This window comes from Oncorhynchus keta, chromosome 24 (assembly GCF_023373465.1).
Source record: "Oncorhynchus keta strain PuntledgeMale-10-30-2019 chromosome 24, Oket_V2, whole genome shotgun sequence".
In the NCBI taxonomy this organism is placed as follows: domain Eukaryota; kingdom Metazoa; phylum Chordata; class Actinopteri; order Salmoniformes; family Salmonidae; genus Oncorhynchus; species Oncorhynchus keta.
The window spans coordinates 45,936,509-45,955,937 of NC_068444.1; the positions used below are offsets into that span (position 1 = coordinate 45,936,509).

A 19,429-nucleotide genomic window follows, 5' to 3' on the forward strand; every position below is an offset into this window, starting at 1 on the left:
TATTGGATCTATGAACTTCCATGGCTTTTCGCCAGTGTGGCGGAAGGCCAGGCTACGGCATTTGGGCCATGTCAGCACAAGCCTGGAGCAGTATGTGTGTGGCCTGGTCTGACCCGGGTGTAGTATGGGGGAATGGAATGCCACAGGGGTTTGTGGGTCAGGGCTGAGAGCTGAGGGAGACTGCAGCTTGGCAATGATATACCATGACCTCACTCCGTTGTCAGTCACATTGAACACACTTGCATAAGCTCATAGCCACACAAACAGACATACTGTACACTGGAAGTCACACACAAAAGAATGAAAGCTGTATATTTACATTAGTCATTTAGCAGATGCTCCTATCCTGATTGACTTACAGTAGTGAATAGATACATTTTAATACCCCCATTTTAATGCCCCCCCCACACACACACTGTAGACCACACATAGACCTTTACTGACAAGTTACCTCTATAGTGACACTAGCTAAGCTACTGTAAAGCTCCATTCCTCATTCACATTTAAACACAGCTCCAAAGCCACACTCTTCCGTACAGTATTTCATAGCCTCAAAAATAGCCTAAACCACCTACAGAGAATAAAACATCATATGCGCAATAAAACCCCTCATCTCAGTCTCACATCCGGTATGGAGGGAATAAATATGAAGCAAATCTCTTCCCAAAGTCGTAAAAGTCCAGTAAAAATAAATAAAAAAAGTCTGAGGGCTAAATACTGCCAGCCTATCCATTAGTGGTGTTAGACTGTAGGCTCACAAAGCTGGGAGCTAGCTGAGAATCTCACACTCATTAGGGGTTCAGCAGTGATGACCGAATGACCGAATTGCATGGAACATGATATGCATCTAGGGGGAAAGGTCTGCCAGCAACATTGTCCAGACTAGTACCTAAAACAACATGACCGTTATTGACTAGCATTCACGTGGTCTGGCATTTACATGTATGAAAGTAATCAGACGTTGACTTTCTCCACATTGTTACGTTAAAGTTTTTCTAAAATGTATTAATGTTTTTCCCCATCAATCTACACACAATACCCCATAATGACAAATACATTTTTAGAAATGTTTGCAAATCTATTAAAAATAAAAACAGAAATACTTTATTTACATTAGTTATCAGACCTTTTGCTATGAGACTCAAAATTGAGCTCAGGTGCATCCTGTTTCCATTGATCATCCTTGAGATGTTTCTACAACATCACTGGAGTCCACCTGTGGTAAATATAATTGATTGGGCATGAGCTGGAGGTCCCACATTTGGCAGTGCATGTCAGAGCAAAAACCAAGCCCTGAGGTTGAAGGAATTGTCCATAGCGCTCCGAGACAGGATTGTGTCGAGGCACAGATCTGGGGAAGGGAACCAAAAAATGTCTGCAGCATTGAAGGCCTCCAAGAACACAGTGGCCCCCATCATTCTTAAATGGAAGAAGTTTGGAACCACCAAGACTCATTCTAGAGCTGGACGTCCGGCAAAATGGAGCAATCAGAGGAGAAGGGGGAAAAAAACCTGATGGTCAATCTGACAGAGCTCCTCTGTGGTGATGGGAGAACCTCCTAGAAGGACAACCACCTCTGCAGCACCACCACCGATTCCAGACCCCGTCCTGGGTCCAGGCCTACTAAGGTGTCCACACCCTACACAACAGAGGTCATCGTCCACTGCTTATTTCAGAAATACGTGAGAGAAGGATTTTTTAATGGAATATCTACAGAGGCTGTTACGGGGGCTGAGTCACTGGCTTGCTGGGGCTCTCTCGTGCCGTCCCTGGGGGGGGGTGCGTCACCTGGGTGGGTTGATTCACTGTTGTGGTCGGCCTGTCTGGGTTGCCCCCCCCCTGGGTTGTACCGTGGCGGAGATCTTTGTGGGCTATACTCGGCCTTGTCTCAGGATGGTAAGTTGGTGGTTGAAGATATCCCTCTAGTGGTGTGGGGGATGTGCTTTGGCAAAGTGGGTGGGGTTATATCCTTCCTGTTTGGCCCTGTCCGGGGTGTCCTCGGATGGGGCCACAGTGTCTCCTGACCCCTCCTGTCTCAGCCTCCAGTATTTATGCTGCAGTAGTTTATGTGTCGGGGGCTAGGGTCAGTTTGTTATATCTGGAGTACTTCTCCTGTCCTATTCGGTGTCCTGTGTGAATCTAAGTGTGCGTTCTCTAATTCTCTCCTTCTCTCTTTCTTTCTCTCTCTCGGAGGACCTGAGCCCTAGGACCATGTCCCAGGACTACCTGACATGAGGACTCCTTGCTGTCCCCAGTCCACCTGGCCATGCTCCTGCTCCAGTTTCAACTGACCTGAGCCCTAGGACCGTGCCCCAGGACTACCTGACATGAAGGCTCCTTGCTGTCCCCAGTCCACCTGACTGTGCTGCTGCTCCAGTTTCAACTGTTCTGCCTTATTATTATTCGACCATGCTGGTCATTTATGAACATTTGAACATCTTGGTCATGTTCTGTTATAATCTCTACCCGGCACAGCCAGAAGAGGACTGGCCACCCCACATAGCCCGGTTCCTCTCTAGGTTTCTTCCTAGGTTTTGGCCTTTCTAGGGAGTTTTTCCTAGCCACCGTGCTTTTACACCTGCATTGTTTGCTGTTTGGGGTTTTAGGCTGGGTTTCTGTACAGCACTTTGAGATATCAGCTGATGTACGAAGGGCTATATAAATAAATTTGATTTGATTTGATTTGATTATCAGCAACCGTCAATCCTGTGTTCCAATGGCATGTTGTGTTAGCTATTCCAAGTTAATACATTTTAAAAAAGGCTAATGGATCATTAGAAAACCCTTTTGCAATTGTGTTAGCACTGCTAAAAACTGTTGTTGGGATTAAAGAAGCAATAAAATTGTCCTTCTTTAGACTAGTTGAGTATCTGGAGCATCAGCATTTCTACAACACCGTGTACTACTCCCTTCACAGAACAGTGCAAATGGGCTCTAACCAGAATAGAAAGAGTGGGAGGCCCCGGTGCACAACTTAGCAAGAGGACAAGTACATTGTTTCTCAAACGAGAGACAGACTCCTCACAAGTCCTCAACTGGCAACTTCATTGAATAGTACCTGCAAAACACCAGTCTCAACATCAACAGTGAAGAGGTGACTCCAGGATGCTGGTCTTCTAGGCAGAGTTGCAAAGAAAAAGCCATCTCAGATTGGCCAATACAAATAAAAGATTAAGATGGACAAAAGAACAGACACTAGACAGAGGAACTCTGCATAGAAGGCCAGCATCCCGGAGTCGCCTCTTCAGTGTTGACGTTGAGACTGGTGTTATGCGGGTACTATTTAATGAAGCTGCTAGTTGAGGACTTGAGGCATCTTTCTCAAACTAGACGCTAATGTACTTGTCCTCTTGCTCAGATGTGCACCAGGGCCTCCCACTCCTCTTTCTATTCTAGTTATTGCCAGTTTGCGCTGTTCTGTGAAGGGAGTAGTACATAGCGTTGTATGAGATCTTCAGTGTCTTGGCAATTTTTCACATGGAATAGTCTTCATTTCGCAGAACAAGAATAGACTGACGAGTTTCAGAAGAAAGTTCTTTGTTTCTAGCCATTTTGAGCCTGTAATCGAACCCAAAGATTGATGCTCCAGATACTCAACGAGTCTAAAGGCGGCCAGTTCTATTCCTTCTTTAATCAGGACAACAGTTTTCAGCTGTGCTAACAATTGCAAAAGGGTTTTCTAACGATCCATTAGCCTTTAAAATGATAAATGGATTAGCTAACACAACGTGCCTTTGGAACACAGGAGTGATGGTTGCTGATAATGGGCCTCTGTACGCCTATGCAGATATTCCATTACAAATCTGCCGTTTCCAGCTACAATAGTCAGTTACAACATTAACGATGTCTACACTGTACTTCTGATCAGTTTGATGTCATTTTAAAAATGGACAAAAAAAAATGTGTTTTTCTTTCAAAAGGACATTTCTAAGTGACCCCACACCTTTGAACGGTAGTGTACGTGTTGGTGAGAGTCACCTTTCCACAGAGGGGTCATAATAGAGGGGTCATAATAGTTTGTAGGCCAAACTTCTCAGACGCTACAGACGATTTTGTGAGAAGACCGATTTTTGGGATGTCTCATGGTCTGACAAACAACTCTAGCTCTATTTCCTTTCACTGTGACATGGTGGATTGATACAACAAAAAAAGCTGCAAATGCAACAAAAAGATATCACGAGATTAAATGTAAATTTGAATGGTGATTTGTTTATTATGCTAATTAGATTTCAGCCAGGTGCGAACATCAACCTTAGGGGGTTAAAAAAACTGACCTATAGTGTATGCTAAACAAATAAATGATAAGTGATAAATCATTTATTATACTAATTGGTCAGAAAAAAATATTGTTTTAAAGATTTTTTGTCCCTCAGAGGTAGGGGTCAAAAATGATTGACACGCCTGTTTTCAATACCTTAACCTTGTGAAGAAAACAGCACTGAGCCTTTTTCTACAATGTTTTAGGAGTTGGAGAACACATTGGGAGGGATTCTTGACCATTCCTCCATACAGAATCCTTCCAGATCCTTCATCTGCACTGGTGGACTGCCCCTCTTCAATTCAAACTACAGGAGACAGATTGCCATTGCAAAATGTTGATTTCGAGGCCAATCAATCATTTCTGGATTTTGACGTGTGCCTGGGGTTATTGTCTTGCTGGAAGATCCACTTGTGGCCAAGTTTCAGCCTCCAGGCAGAGGCATCCAGGTTGTAGGTTAAAATATCCTGGTACTGTGCAAAGTTCATGATGCCATTGACCCTAAGGGCCTCAGGACCAGTGGAAGCAAAATAGCCACATAACAAAGATCCACCACCATATTTTACAGTAGGTGTGGGGTTATTTTCTGCGTATGCGTTTTTACGGGTGTCAATAATTGAGCCCTACCTTTGAGATCTTTTTTTATTACTTGTTACACAAATCGCTTTCTCTGAACAATTGTGTTAGTATGAAATAATACTTTTGAGCATACAATATAGCACAGTATTTTGTTTATTTTATAGTTATTTTTGCTCACCTAACCCTAACTACACCTAAGATTAAATTAATTAATTAAATTCTAAGTCCTCTTCTATTCCACCCAATTAAATTCCATTCCCATTCATTCAAATTGCAATTCTGTATCCTGTTCACTTAAATTCAAATTCAATAATTGAAATTAAATTAGGAATTCTTAATTAAATTCTGAATTAAGCCCAACCCAGATACGCCCATGTGCGCGAGCGCTGAGGGGATCCTCCCTCCAGTTGGCCACATCATTAGCCTGTGCAGCTAAGAGGTGAAAAGTAACTGATTGGAGTGGTTCTATGAGACTTTTCCTCGGTCCTCGGGGGCTTACTAGATGACTATTGATTGGTGAATTGATTGATTGATATATATTGGAGACAGTGAGTCAACAACATCATCGCTCTTCATATCGAAGAGGGGAGGCTTTTTTTCTTTATCCGCAGGGCTTGCAAGCAACATGATTGGTGATGGTTGTTAGACACATACAGGCGCATGCTCACAGCCACACAGTCAGTTTTAAATCAGATTTCCTGCGATTCTACATATTCTGCCATGGAACTAAGAGAACATTTTGCAGTTTTAAAGCTAAGTCCCTACAAGTCTATGCATTTTGCCATGGCTAACGCTGTGCTTTTTGTTTCTCAAACATAACATTTTGCGCAAACATAAAATATATACTGCTAAACTCATTATTTTGGTGAATATTAATTCTCAAATATTACATTATAAAAAAATATATCAGTCCATTATCTTTTCTACATACTTTCTGATTTTACACATTTAAGTTCACACTGAAAGTGGAATTCCATCCCGAAAATAATTGACTGAAAATGTATTAATTACTGTTAAAGACAGCCCGCTCGAGGATTTCAATGCAGAAATATCCCTGTATACAACATTAAAAGGCAAGCCTACATGATGGCATACAGTAAGACAATACCACAATGAGGAGCTTGCTGGATAGAAGCGTTACATCAGTGGAGGCTGCTGAGGGGAGGACGGCTCATAATAAATGACTTGAACGGAACAAATGGATACCATTCCACCTATTTCGCTCCAGCTATTGCCACGAGCCCGTCCTCCTTCATTAAGGTGCCACCAACCTCCTGTGTGTTACATACACAATAATTATACGCACCCAAGCCAAAGGAATGTGGCCTTCTACTGTACTGAATGAAGCCGCTGTGTAAAATATTGACGCAAAATGCAACTCCATGCACTTTATATTGTTGTCCAATTCTTTGTTGTTTCTATCGAACTGTATGAGGTCTGACTTGTCTTGAAACCTCAGCGAATCAGAACAATAGAAGAAATCACCATCTACAGTTGCACACACACACAAAGAGGTCCCCACACACCGGGGAGCCTTGTTAACAGTTTCCACTTCCACTGCGCTCACAGTCACACTGAGCCCTCTCTCACACAGAGAGCGAGAGAGAGCTGAGACAGAGAGAGAGAAAGAGAAAGAAGCAAAGGACTGAGGGAGGCAGACATCAAAAAAGAGGAATGGAGGGGTATTGGGAGAAAGATTTGGGAAGACTTTCTTCAAGCTTTCATGCACACATTGCTCAGAGTTATTCAGAAGCTAAGACAGCCCCATCAGAGAGGAAAGGGGGAAGAATACAAAAGAGAGAGGCTGAAAGGTAGAGGGAAAGATTTCAGTCCCTGAGAAGCCAATCAAAAGGGACAGCAGCCAATACCCACCGTAGCAGACAGGCATACAGACAGACACATGCTACTACACCGTTACAAAGAAAACCAGCTAAATGAAATTCCCAATATTAAGCTGCTACATGAACTGAAATTACTACTGATCTCCTAAACGAGGGCAAAAAAAGTCAAGCAGAAAAACAGATCCAGTTCTGAACGAAGATATGCAACGCCTACAACTAAAAAAGTTCAGGTCACAGATATCGCTCCATCTCAGGACCTCTAATAGCGGATATTGTAGCCGGTCTTTTCTAGCATAAACCTTCAACCGAGCCAGGAGATTGTATTAGCCTCTTGTGTCTCCTCTCCTTAACCGTGTGTGTGTGTGTGTGTGTGTGTGTGTGTGTGTGTGTGTGTGTGTGTGTGTGTGTGTGTGTGTGTGTGTGTGTGTGTGTGTGTGTGTGTGTGTGTGTGTGTGTGTGTGTGTCAGCATGCATGTCGGTCTGCTTTGTGATTCTGCATGCGTGTCCCTCTTCCTACACTCAGAGAGGAATGAAGTGAAGGTGACACACCGATCCTCCTCCTTTCTCCACTCAGCACAGCCACCACTAACTGTACTAGGATTAGAGCACTCCATCAGAGAGCGTGCAACTTCTCAGATATCAGATGGCTCCAATCTGCAGCCTGGAGCTCTTCATCTCATCTGGGAGTGGAATATCAGTTCCTCCCACAACAGGATGAAGGGAAGTGACCATCTAGGAGTAAAGCATCACTCACCTGCTCTGATGACCATGTGTGTTATTGTAAGTGAGGCCATCTAGAAGACTAAAACTACACTAGAATTACACAAGTTAGAAACATTCGGTGAGAAAATTGGTTAACAGCAGGGGTTGGAACAGGTTCAAGGAATAGAACAGAATCAAAACCGGGAACAAAAGTGAACTATACTGTTCCAGAACAGAACCATTATTTTAAAAGCATGGGAAAGAGTTTTACGTTATTTTACATTACGGGATTATAATGGTTTTGTCACACAAAAAAACTCAATGTGCCTCTTCAAAGCCCTCAGTCACTCAGAAACTTATTCCGGTGTCTGCCTGCCAGCCGAATATGTTTATCACTGTGTGCATGGATAGACTACCTGCCCCTCCCCACCATAGTCTACTACTGACATTACAAGCGTGATTCAGAATATGAGAAGAATGGATTAACTTTTTCAACACTAGTTAAGGACAATATAGTTTCACATTTCACATTGAATGAATGGACTACAAAAAAAGGCAAGACGTGTTTATTGTAATTCTGGTGCCATTCTGCAAAACCACAAGCTTGTTAGCTAGCTAGTTCTGGTCCTACATTGAGCCAACTCTCTGAAGTTCAAATACATTCAAAGTAAATTTGTAGGTATAATTCTGTGGGCCTAATTCAGATAATGAATGTCATCACAAGATGGCCAGCGCTTCAAGCCAAGCCTCATCCACAAAATTTCAGTCACATCTCACACCCTACACTTGTCTGTTCAATGCACGCTTCATAGCAAGCTGCTCCATCTGCACTGATTGGTGAAGTAATTTAATTTTCAAACTAAAAGTAAAAAAATAAAAAGTTTCAGATGTTTCAAAAGGAACAGTATAAACAGCTGCTTTTTGGGGGGGTTCGAACCAGTTTTGCTGGTCGCAACATTTGAACGAAACAAGAAAAAAAATGGTTTTGTTCAGAATGAAATAATTGGAAAATAATTTTGGTTCCAAACCATGGTTAACCTCTAGGCTAGGGGGTGGTATTTTCACGTCCGGATGAAAAGTGTGCCCAACGTAAACTGCCTGCTACTCAGGCCCAGAAGCTGGGATAAGCATATTATTAGTAGATTTGGATAGAAAACACTGAAGTTTCTAAAACTGTTTGAATGATGTCTGAGGTGACAGTGTTTTCAATGGGTTTTCTATGTGCATCAAGATTTCTAAGAATCTTGCTTGCAGTTCCTATCGCTTCCACTGGATGTCAACAGTCTTTACAAATTGGTTGATGTTTTCCCCTTTGTGTAATGAAGTAGCCATTTCCTATCTGGGTGGATAGCCAAGTGTTCTGTTGTGGTTGGGGCGCACAACCTGAAAGCTCGCTCCACTTTGTTGTTATCCGCTATTGAACGCAGTTTATCTAGTCTTAACTTTTATCAATTATTTACATTAAAAAAATACCTAAAACTGGATTAGGAAAGCTGTTTGAAATGCTAAAGGACTTAAATGTAAATGTAAATGTTTAGACCAAGATTACAGGTAATATATTCGATAATGTGTAGTCATGTCGGGCAAGTTGGAACCAGTGTTTTTCGGGATCAAACGCGCCAAATAAATTGACATTTAGGAGATATAACCGACGGAATTTATCGAACAAAAGGACCATTTGTGATGTTTATGGGACATATTGGAGTGCTAACAGAAGCCTTTTTGAAATCTGACACGGTGGCTGGATTAACAAAAAGCTTTAAATTTGGTGTATTGCAATTGTGATTGTATGAAAGTTAAATATTTCTAATAACTTAATTTGGCGCTCTGCCATGTCACCGGATGTTGTCAAATTGATCCCGTTAACGGGATTTGATCCCTAAGAAGTTTTAACATCGGCGTTAAGTGATCAGGAAAATCCCCCAAATCACTTGACTCTATAGTTTAATGATTTTCCTCTATGGAGTGCAAAGTTAAATGAACTAGCCTATAAAACAGCACTGAAATTACACATGCTATTTCATCTGGTCTTCCTATGACGACGTAAGCCTACTAAACATGGACAAAAAGGTATTTACCAATAGAGACAGAGATGAAGAACACAACCTTAGTGGGTTGTTTTGTAGTGCTTGTGAGTAGATTACAACAGACATCAAATGAATAGGCAAGCATGGGCACATATGTTTCCAGTCATTTCTCATGGCATATGGATGGGACAATGACAGAGTGAGCGAGAGCAAAGACAGAAAAGAGCGAGAGAAAGCAGGAAAAATGAGGCAGAGAGAACAGTAAAACAAAGAATCATTCCTAAAATAAAACAGTTTGGACGGCTCCCTGAGATGAAGAGGGAAAAAAAAGGTACAAAGCGTGATGGTGATCAAATACAGTACTGACCTCATTTCTATGTGGCGCAGGCAGGAAGGAAGCGGGGGAAAAAAGATCCAAATGTAACATTTGAGAGGGATCTGAAAAATCGGGGAAGACAATGTATTCTGCCATAACGAATAAGAATTGTCAGTGTGGGGGGTAGGCAAAGACAACATGGGCTTAGATTTTCATGTCCTGAATAAAAGTATGTGAGTGTCTCGTTCTCAGATCAGATCATGAGGCCTGCTACCTCACACAGAGTGTCCTTACACACAACCGTTATACTGCAAAGCTTTTAAAAGGGCTCCTATTTGAGAATGAGTGACCAGGACATTGTTTGCAATCACTACTGCTGAGTTCCAATTCTTCCCCTTACTTTTGGGGGTTTGGGAGGGCTATTGTTAGCAACCTACGGACAAAACTATTCTCATACATGCATTGTGTTGGCGCAAAGATGTCAGAGGAAGACGATAACGCACAACTTCCAAACAAGCGTTTTCGGGGAGGTAAACAGGTTGACCCCAAATGTCATTTTGAACACTTTTGACACCAGCGAGCAAATCCCCTTTTGCGCCTTGGCTGAGGCTCCCCCCACCCGACACCGGGGGAACATTCACCAATATAATGTATAGTATGGCTGAGGGAGCAACAAAAAAAAACATCCTTAGTAAGTGAGGAATCCATCCTTCACTAGTGTCCATTAGATGCACATCCCTCTAGTAATATATAGTCCAATGCATCTTTCACTCCATATTTTATTATACATATCCTCACCAGAGCCAAAAAGGGAGGATAAAAGAAATTGGAGGAGAAAAAAAGGTTTTAGTTTCAATGCATGGTCAATAAAGTTCTTCAATTCTAAACAACAACGCTCCCCAGGACATTGCTCCATTCCACCCGAGCTTGTGGGACTGCTAAGAACATAGCGTCAAAGCCAGAACAGCTCTGCTCAGAGTGGGCCTTGGAGGAAGCTGAATTGGTGATATGATCTTTGCCCAAAATGCATTTAAGTGCCATTTCAGAATACTGAGCAAGCAGTGTGTGTGTGTGTACAGTGTGTCGGGAGCCAGCCACAGACTTGCCAGAGTAATCAACAGCTCTCCAGCTGCCAAGATCAACTTCACAGGCAGTCGCCACTCATTTACGAGGCCGTGTCGCCCGCTGTCCGGGCGAGCAATTATTAGTGTTTGTTATTGTCATACTATTTACACTGTTGCCTGAAAATATTTCTTCTTCTCGGCAGCGCCAAACACTGTTCATTGATTGGGTGGTGCTTGGAAACTACTGTAGTGTGATATTAACTGTACTGTTGGTCATATTTGCTCAGGATATTGCAGAAGGATATGGCCGTTGTGCAATGTCTTGAGTTAGGAAATTGTCTTCATAGGGGGCCCCAGTCTTGAGGGCAGGGTGCAGGAGGAGAGTGGGCAGATCCCTGGAGCATTATGTGTGTGTGTGTGTGTGTGTGTGTGTGTGTGTGTGTATACACTGCCTATTTGTTCCCTCTGTACTCCAGAGTTCTTTTTAGGAAAGACAACTACCCTTCTACACACTGAGCATACAAAACACGCTCTTTCCATGACATAGTGTGACCAGGTGAAAGCTATTATCCCTTATTGATGTCACTTGTTAAACCCACTTGAATCAGTGTTGATGAAGGGGAGGAGTGGGGGTTAAAGAAGGATTTTTAAGCCTGGAGATAAATGGGACATGGATTGTGTATGTGTACCATTCAGAGGATGCTGCTGGGTTTTCCACACGCGACAGTTCCCCGTGTGTATCAAGAATGGTCCACCACCCAAAGGACATCCAGTCAATTTGACACAACTGTGGGAAGCATTGGAGTCAACATGGGCCAGCATCCCTGTGGGACGCTTCGACACTTTTTAGAGTCCACGTCACGATGTATTGAGGCAGTTCCTGGGGGGGCAGGGGGGTCTTATTACCTGATTAAAATAATAAGGATCTAAATGGAATCCTGCTTTTTTTTCCATACCAGGACTGTGAGCCACACTACCACCTCAAGAGAAAATACTAATTCACTTATTAATCATAGATCTGTGCATAACTCAGTGGTGAAGAGGGGTGAGGGGGCCCAACAGTGCTGCTTAAAAACATTTGTATAAGTTGTATATAAGAAGTGCATGGGTGGGAGGAAGTGAGAAAAGACCGAAGTGCTAGGCCTGGGAGCCATGTGTTCAGTTGTATTGAGAGGCGGTGGAGACTACGCTATTTTCCCTGGGTCCCTCCCTCTCCCTCAAGCAGGACGGTCGGGGCTACAGCCAAGCTGAAAGTGATTCCAGAGAGGGAGGGGAGAGATGGTGGGAGTGAAAGAAGAGAGCCATCAGCCCCTCAGTCTGTGGTTATGGATGAATCTGTCCTGACGGCCCTGCCCCCACACCCCTCCCCCCTCATACCATCTGCCCCAGACCCCCACATCTCCACACAGAGACTGATATAGTACTGAAAAAGAGGGAAAGAGGGAGATAAAAGAGAGAGGGAGAGATATACTCTAGTCAGGAACGGAGTACGTGAGGGAGAGCATGCGGGGGGTGGAGGGAGATTGATCTCAAACTAAATGGGAAAAAGAGGGCCGAAAAAGGGAAGAAAGAGATCGACAGGCAGCGACTGGGAAAGGACGCCTTTTCCCGCCCCCCATTTGCACAAAACTTTCATTACCACCAATTTAGGCAGGGAGCCATATCTGTGCTGCCATTATAGTTGGCCCACATAAATCAGTCTAATCTTCCTCGCAGGCCCTTAAATTACACCTCCGAGTTGGTTATTAAAATTTGTCACCCGTCTCAACACCCGGCGCGGCTAGATATTAGACAGGGGCCCCAAACAAATCTGTTTCAGGGGGAGAGAGAAAGAGGGAGGCCTAGTCTGCCAGCCAGCCCATACCGCCATACCTAACAGGCAGGTAGGGGGAAGAGAAATCTGCCGGCTCAGACTGAGCAAATCAGAGTAGCAGGAGGGAGGCCCATCATCTGGTTTGATTTATATACTCCTGTAGATCTGGTTCAGACTTGCTTGCAACTCTCTCCCTCACGTACCTATATATAGAGCACTTCAACCCCCCCCAATTCCCAATTCCATTACCATCAACCCCCCCCCCCCTCAATCAAACCCACGCCCAGATAAGACGCATGATGAATGGCCTAATTGAAGGGAGCGCTGGGTAATGTTGCGTCGCTCAGGTTTGGAGGCGAGAGCCGGGGGTGATTAGCCTGTAGGATTTATTGTTATTGCTGCATTATTAAATAATACAGACACGTCTGGGTGGGTTACCACTGGCAGACACAGAGCCCTGGAGGTGGAGGGACTGGCAAGCTTATACATCAGACCTTTTTTTCCTATGGATTATATCGAAATCTTGTAGTCCTACACGGGCAACGGTAGGAACACAGTGATCTATAATTCATGCCCATGAGATTTCGGCTTTACCCTCTCCTTACCCCCCTTCCAGCTCAAAGAAATATAGGACCTTGTTTTTCCTCACGTGGAGTTGGTATCGACAAAATCAAAATGGGCCGAGGAAAATCCGTGTGGAACGGTATTCGGAAGGAAATGGGATAACACAAAACACAAAAGCTTTCGGGCCTAATCAACAGGGGGGGGGGGCAAGATCTAGGGGTCGGAGCCAAGACTGATTTGCTCACGAGAAGAAAATAGAGACATTTCTCTGTAACCGCAATTACTATGTGATGTGGGTTTAATTGAAGAGGAGATATGTCAACCACGACTGAATTCTGTGGTAGATGCTTCTGATCATCTTCATTTTAGGCTGTAAACGCTTGTTCTAGTGGTCTAAGCTGATCCTAAACGTGCCCCTACTTGTGGCACATGGGGAAGTGATTCAAATTAAGGGGAAGCCGAAATGGGATGTACTGGTATTTTGTAATGCAGATCTTATAGCATAGATGGTGATACACACAGGTCCTGTTAAAGAGTTTACACTTAGACGAAACACCCAAAGGATGTCGAAAATTAAATCTACCTGCGTAGGGTCGTCACAATACAGTACTGCGATACTACACTACCTGACTTTCCTTGGCAAAAAAGGAAAACCAAAAAGCAGACTAAACTCTTTGGTCCTTTAAAAAAAAAAACATACTGTCTGAAAAATGTGCTATAGCTTGGAAAATAAAGGTGATTCTGGGTGACAACACAAGGCTGTTTGTTTCCAACATAAGGACCGTTTTCCCTCAGGAAATTTAGTCCGCTTCATGTTTGGTTTCCTTGCCACGATACCTTTGAGTATACTGGTATCGCGACGACCCCACCACATACCATTTTCCAGCACAAGCTGCATCACACGCAATCAGCAGGGGAGAAAAAAAACAACAAAAAAAGCCTCGCCACAGAGTTTACATTTCAAACAAAGACATCTACAGGGAAATGTACCTGTGTCATATTCCACCTCAAACACTCCACAGCGACAGCACAACTTCCTCTCCAAATTAAACACAGCTGTGTATTTACACGCACTCTAATGAGCATGTGAAAGCCCACTACCACACAAATTATAGGGAAGGAGTAAGTATGTCCACACATACACATAGCAATCAAAAACTCAGCACAAGTGAACTTTACGTCGGGAGTAGCTCGGTCTACCATTTCGGACACAGTGGAGAAGGAGTAATACAGTAGGCTGTAGTAGTGAGCAAGAGTGCGTGTGCCTACCGGTGCTCTCCTCCTCTAATGGCAGTGCTCAGCCTGATGGAGTGGTCTGCTCAGCGGCCAACTACGCTTCCGGGTGGATGCTGGATGGCAGGCGGCATCGATATCCCTCCTCTATCAGAGAGAAAAAAAAAGGGAAGAGCGAGAGAGACCGGAGAGAAGGAAAAATCAAGAGAGCGAGCAAAAAAATAAAAAATAAAAATGAGGGATAGAGGAAGAGAAATAAAGTAGGAAAGACAAAGAAAGCAAGAGACCCGAGAGAGGGACAGAGAGTGGGACAAAGTGGGAGAAAAGGAAAATAACATTAGCTCAAATTAAGTTTATTAGCTGTATCAGTCTGGGAGCCTTTTTAGCCCCCCCCACACACACACAAATGACAGCCAATTGGGACTGGCTCAGCTGGGAGGGTCAGTCATGACGGGAACACATTACAGCTTCCTCACCCACTATACTACATCTAACTGGGTTTCCTAATGGTCACTCACACTGACAAATATGGCTACTGTAACAATGTTAGGAGGCAGTGCTTTAAATTCATAGATCGGAGTGGAACGCAGGTTGAGAGACCGACAATGCATTACCAGTCAATGAAAAGGGTTTTGTTGTGCAACTACATATGGGTTGTATTCATTAGGGAAACAAGTGTTTATTTTGTACAAGTTCAGGTTGTCACTCCCTGTTTTAGTCCATTTTCTTCTGTTTGGTACTGATGGATATGACCATGGAGTCATGGCTTCAGCCATGTTGTAAAAGCATTCTTTAATACAGGGAGAGGAGATTCAGTCATGTATTGTACCTCAGGGGACAAGCCTGTCCTCCAAACAAGTGAGAGATATGGGATGGAGTGAGAGAGGGGAAATGGTGATGGTGGGAAAACAGGATAAGTTCAATGTTTCATCCCTCCCCTGCAGTCCTTCCCTCCAGTCTGAAGGCAAGCTGAGCTACTAATGTTCAATGTGCCTGGCGAGAAGGGTGTGAGTGTGTCTGGCACAAGAATGTATACGAGTGTGTGTGTGTGTGTGTGTGTGTGTGTAAATGTATCTTACTACAGTTTGTATGTATGTATGTGTGTGTATGTTTGCTTGTGTATGGACAGGCAATATGGGTATACGAGTGTGTGTACAGAGTGATTGACTGGTGTGTCTGTGCAAGTGTGCTTGTGTGCGAGATCGACTGATGTGTGTGTGTGTGTGTGTGTACGTGTGTGTGTGTGTGTGTGATAAAGGGTAGGCCATCATGGCTATCATATCCAGCCATCATATCCCCCCAGACAGACAGGTCCCACTGACCGAGCTGGATAATGAGACCCATTATGATTAACATGCCAAGAGCCTGACGCAGAACAAAGACTCACACAGAGCAGGAGGGGTGAGGTAATTGAGAAAAATGGAGTGAGTTTGCCAATGTGTGCCTGTGAGAGCTTCCACTGTTTCAGATGTCAGTCTTTTTCCCCCTCCCTCCTGAGCTGGTTGCTCCTGCCTCTAGGGGTGCATGCTGTGGGTCATTTTTTGTTTGCAACCAGAAGGCATTTTTTTATTCTGCTTTTGAAAAAGCAACCGCTTTGAAAGATTTAAAGCGCGAATCATGTGCTACAGCTAACTCCGATCAGCCCTACAGACAGAGCAAAGGTAACGTTCCTACTGCATCTCAAATGAAGACGGACTGGTAGCCCAGTAGAACGTGTCAGAATTGGAGAGTGATTTGTTCAATGTTATCAGTTAGAGGGTTTTGTTTGTTTGTTAGCTGAGAACCGAGTCTGCCGTTAAAACACACTGTAGATATTGCTTTATTGCAACCTTTGGCTCTGGGATTGCTTCTTATTGGCTAGCTATGCATTCTTATAGGCTAGCTATGCATACGTATTGGCTAGCTATGCATTCTTATAGGCTAGCTATGCATTCTTATTGGCTAGCTATGCATTCTTATTGGCTAGCTATGCATTCTTATTGGCTAGCTATGCATACTTATTGGCTAGCTATGCATACTTATTGGCTAGCTATGCATTCTTATAGGCTAGCTATGCATTCTTATAGGCTAGCTATGCATTCTTATAGGCTAGCTATGCATTCTTATAGGCTAGCTATGCATTCTTATAGGCTAGCTATGCATTCTTATAGGCTAGCTATGCATTCTTACTGGCTAGCTATGCATTCTTACTGGCTAGCTATGCATTCTTACTGGCTAGCTATGCATTCTTATTGGCTAGCTATGCATTCTTATAGGCTAGCTATGCATTCTTATAGGCTAGCTATGCATTCTTATAGGCTAGCTATGCATTCTTATAGGCTAGTTATGCATTCTTATAGGCTAGTTATGCATTCTTATAGGCTAGTTATGCATTCTTATAGGCTAGTTATGCATTCTTATAGGCTAGTTATGCATTCACTGGTTATTGACGCGAACACAACAAAGCATAATGGATGAAGGCTCAGGCTAGATATGATTTATGTAACCTGGCAGTGCAGGATTTGGCGAGAGAAAGAACGTTAAAGTCATTGTTGTTTTACGATTTGTTTCTTTGAGGCTGCAGCGACCTAATCATCCAACGATCGAATCAGATAACTCCTTTTTCTCACACACAGTCATTTGGTGGGAAACAATGGAGGGACTCTTGAAGCTGGGGTTTATGGACTATTCAAATGATGCCAGCTCAGAGGCCCAAATGCCAAGGAGCAGAGCAAGGCCCTCTTCAGCTAGAGAGACTCACTGGGGAACAATGAGGACACTTGACTTCAGGGTGCACCGGATCGAAAAAGGGATATGGAGAGAGGGATAGAGAAAGAAAGAAAGTAGAAGATTAAGGGGGAGGGGGCCAGGCAGTGAGAGAGGAAGGGGAGGGGGCCAGGCAGTGAGAGAGGAAGGGGAGGGGGCCAGGCAGTGAGAGAGGAAGGGGAGGGGGCCAGGCAGTGAGAGAGGAAGGGGAGGGGGCTAGGCAGTGAGAGAGGAAGGGGAGGGGGCTAGGCAGTGAGAGAGGAAGGAGAGGGGGCTAGGCAGTGAGAGAGGAAGGAGAGGGGGCTAGGCAGTGAGAGAGGAAGGAGAGGGGGCTAGGCAGTGAGAGAGGAAGGAGAGGGGGCTAGGCAGTGGGCAGAGGGACAGTAAAGCAAACACACTGGACAAATGCCCACCAGAAAAAGACCCGGGTGGTGGACTGTGAAGGCCCCTCATGCGAGCATGCCTCTGGTCAGATACATATATCACCAAATGAGATTAGCGCTATTGCTATTCCAGCCAGCATGCAGTCATCCATCCATGATACTCCCTAGGGAGGGAACGGACACACAAAACGGCCATGTCCCCAACTCCCCGTCCACAGTCTTCATATAGTGACCTTGATCCTTAAGGCCACTATTGACCACACAGAGAATACGACAAACAGAGAAATACACACACTCAATTAACCCAGCTAGTCCAAATAACAAGCAACACTACGCCGAACTGAAGTGTCAAAACAGGCCAAAGTTGTTGTTGATTTTGCAGATGGTTAATTCCAATTGATACTGCCCACACCACCAGGGGATCAATGATAACATTGATCCTTGGGTCTCTTACAGTAAATATTTATCCTCAGCCAAACCTCCAAATTGGGTTCAACAATACCTTCAGTAAACTTTGACAAGTCGAACGCTTTTTTTTGCTCCTCTGCGCTGCCAACGGCAATCACCGCACGGCCCAGGTGGTCCTCGTTGACTTGACAAACTCCTCGGCGGGGCGCCGTGCCAGAGGACATTGGCTCGTCCGCAGTACATTTATCGCACTAGCAAGCACCGCCGAGGTCTCTTTGCTCTTGCTCGAGGAGCCTTTCAGCAGCCAGTTATCCAGTTGCCTCAGAGCAGCTGGGAGCCTCAGGAGCAGCGCTGGGGGAGAGGATCCCATCCAAAGGCACAATTAACGGCAACCTTTTCTATTAGCCTAGCCTACTAGAGCCTAATTTGGGCTGGGTTATGGTCCTTTCCCTATATAATATCATCTGGGGATAATAAGGTGCTCAGCTTCCCTCCACTGTAGAGGACTTCCTCTTTAATGTAGATGATATTGGATAATAGGGGTTCTTCATGCTGCAAGAGCTGTGGAGATGGTCCTTCATGGGACCATCGTCAAAAAGTGTCATGGCAGGAGTGCTGATCTAGGATAAGATTGCCCATCTATATAATCTTATTCATTAAGGCGGCAGGGTAGCCTAGTGGTTAGAGCGTTGGACTAGTAACCGAAAGGTTGCAAGTTCGAATCACCGAGCTGACAAGGTACAAACCCACTGTTCCTAGGCAGTCATTGAAAATAAGAATATATTCTTAACTGACTTGCCGAGTAAAATAAAAAGGTAAAATTAAATTATGATTTAAAAAAGGAAGAAAAAAAACCTGATTCTAGATCAGCTTATACGGTCCCAGGTGTTTAGTGTCATTGTTCAATGGGGATGAGTGCCCCCTACTGCCCATCTCTTCAACAGCAACTCAGCTATTGAGGGAGGTTTATCTTTTGTTTTTAATAGATCTTTCGCTGCCATTCTGTTTACAACCGTGTTGCCGATCTTGCCAAGCCATCTTGTCACAAGAGGACCACAATGTACGTCTTTTTCAAGTTGTGACTTGTTTTTAAAAATTGTCAAATTAATAAACTAAAAAGGGAAGCCCCCAATTGAAGAAGTACCTGTCGGGCAGTATATGAAGATGAATTATTTTCCATATAATTTGCACCCCAATTTATGCAAACAAGCCTGTGCACCCATCTCCCTCCTTAGCTAGGCTAACTAATCAGCAGAGGAATTCATCATAATCTTGGCTGTGTGTGAGGTAATTTGGGCTGTGTTATTGCCTCTCCTCTCACTGTGTGTCAGTGTTAATAGTGCAGACCCAGTGGGGCGCTGTGGAGCGGGAGAGAGAGAGCCCCAGGCTAGCCCATTAAAGGAAAGCCTTCTCATTTAGACAGACACAGCACTGCTGAATGTGGGACAGGGACAAGGAGGAGCGCTCACCTTCCTCCTCGCTGCTTTGTATTGTTC

General features: G+C 44.1%; 1 protein-coding gene across 3 annotated transcripts in view; it reads right to left on the reverse strand.

The window, feature by feature from the left end:
* The window catches only part of LOC118357613 (retinoic acid receptor alpha-like), a 238,458-nt gene that overhangs the window by 159,707 nt on the left and 59,322 nt on the right, over positions 1–19,429 (reverse strand). For all 3 annotated transcript variants that reach the window (XM_035734906.2, XM_035734904.2, XM_052478388.1), the window contains one exon: positions 14,434–14,544. The gene's annotated coding sequence lies outside the window, so the exon portion shown is untranslated. The remainder of the gene's footprint in view (positions 1–14,433; positions 14,545–19,429) is intronic.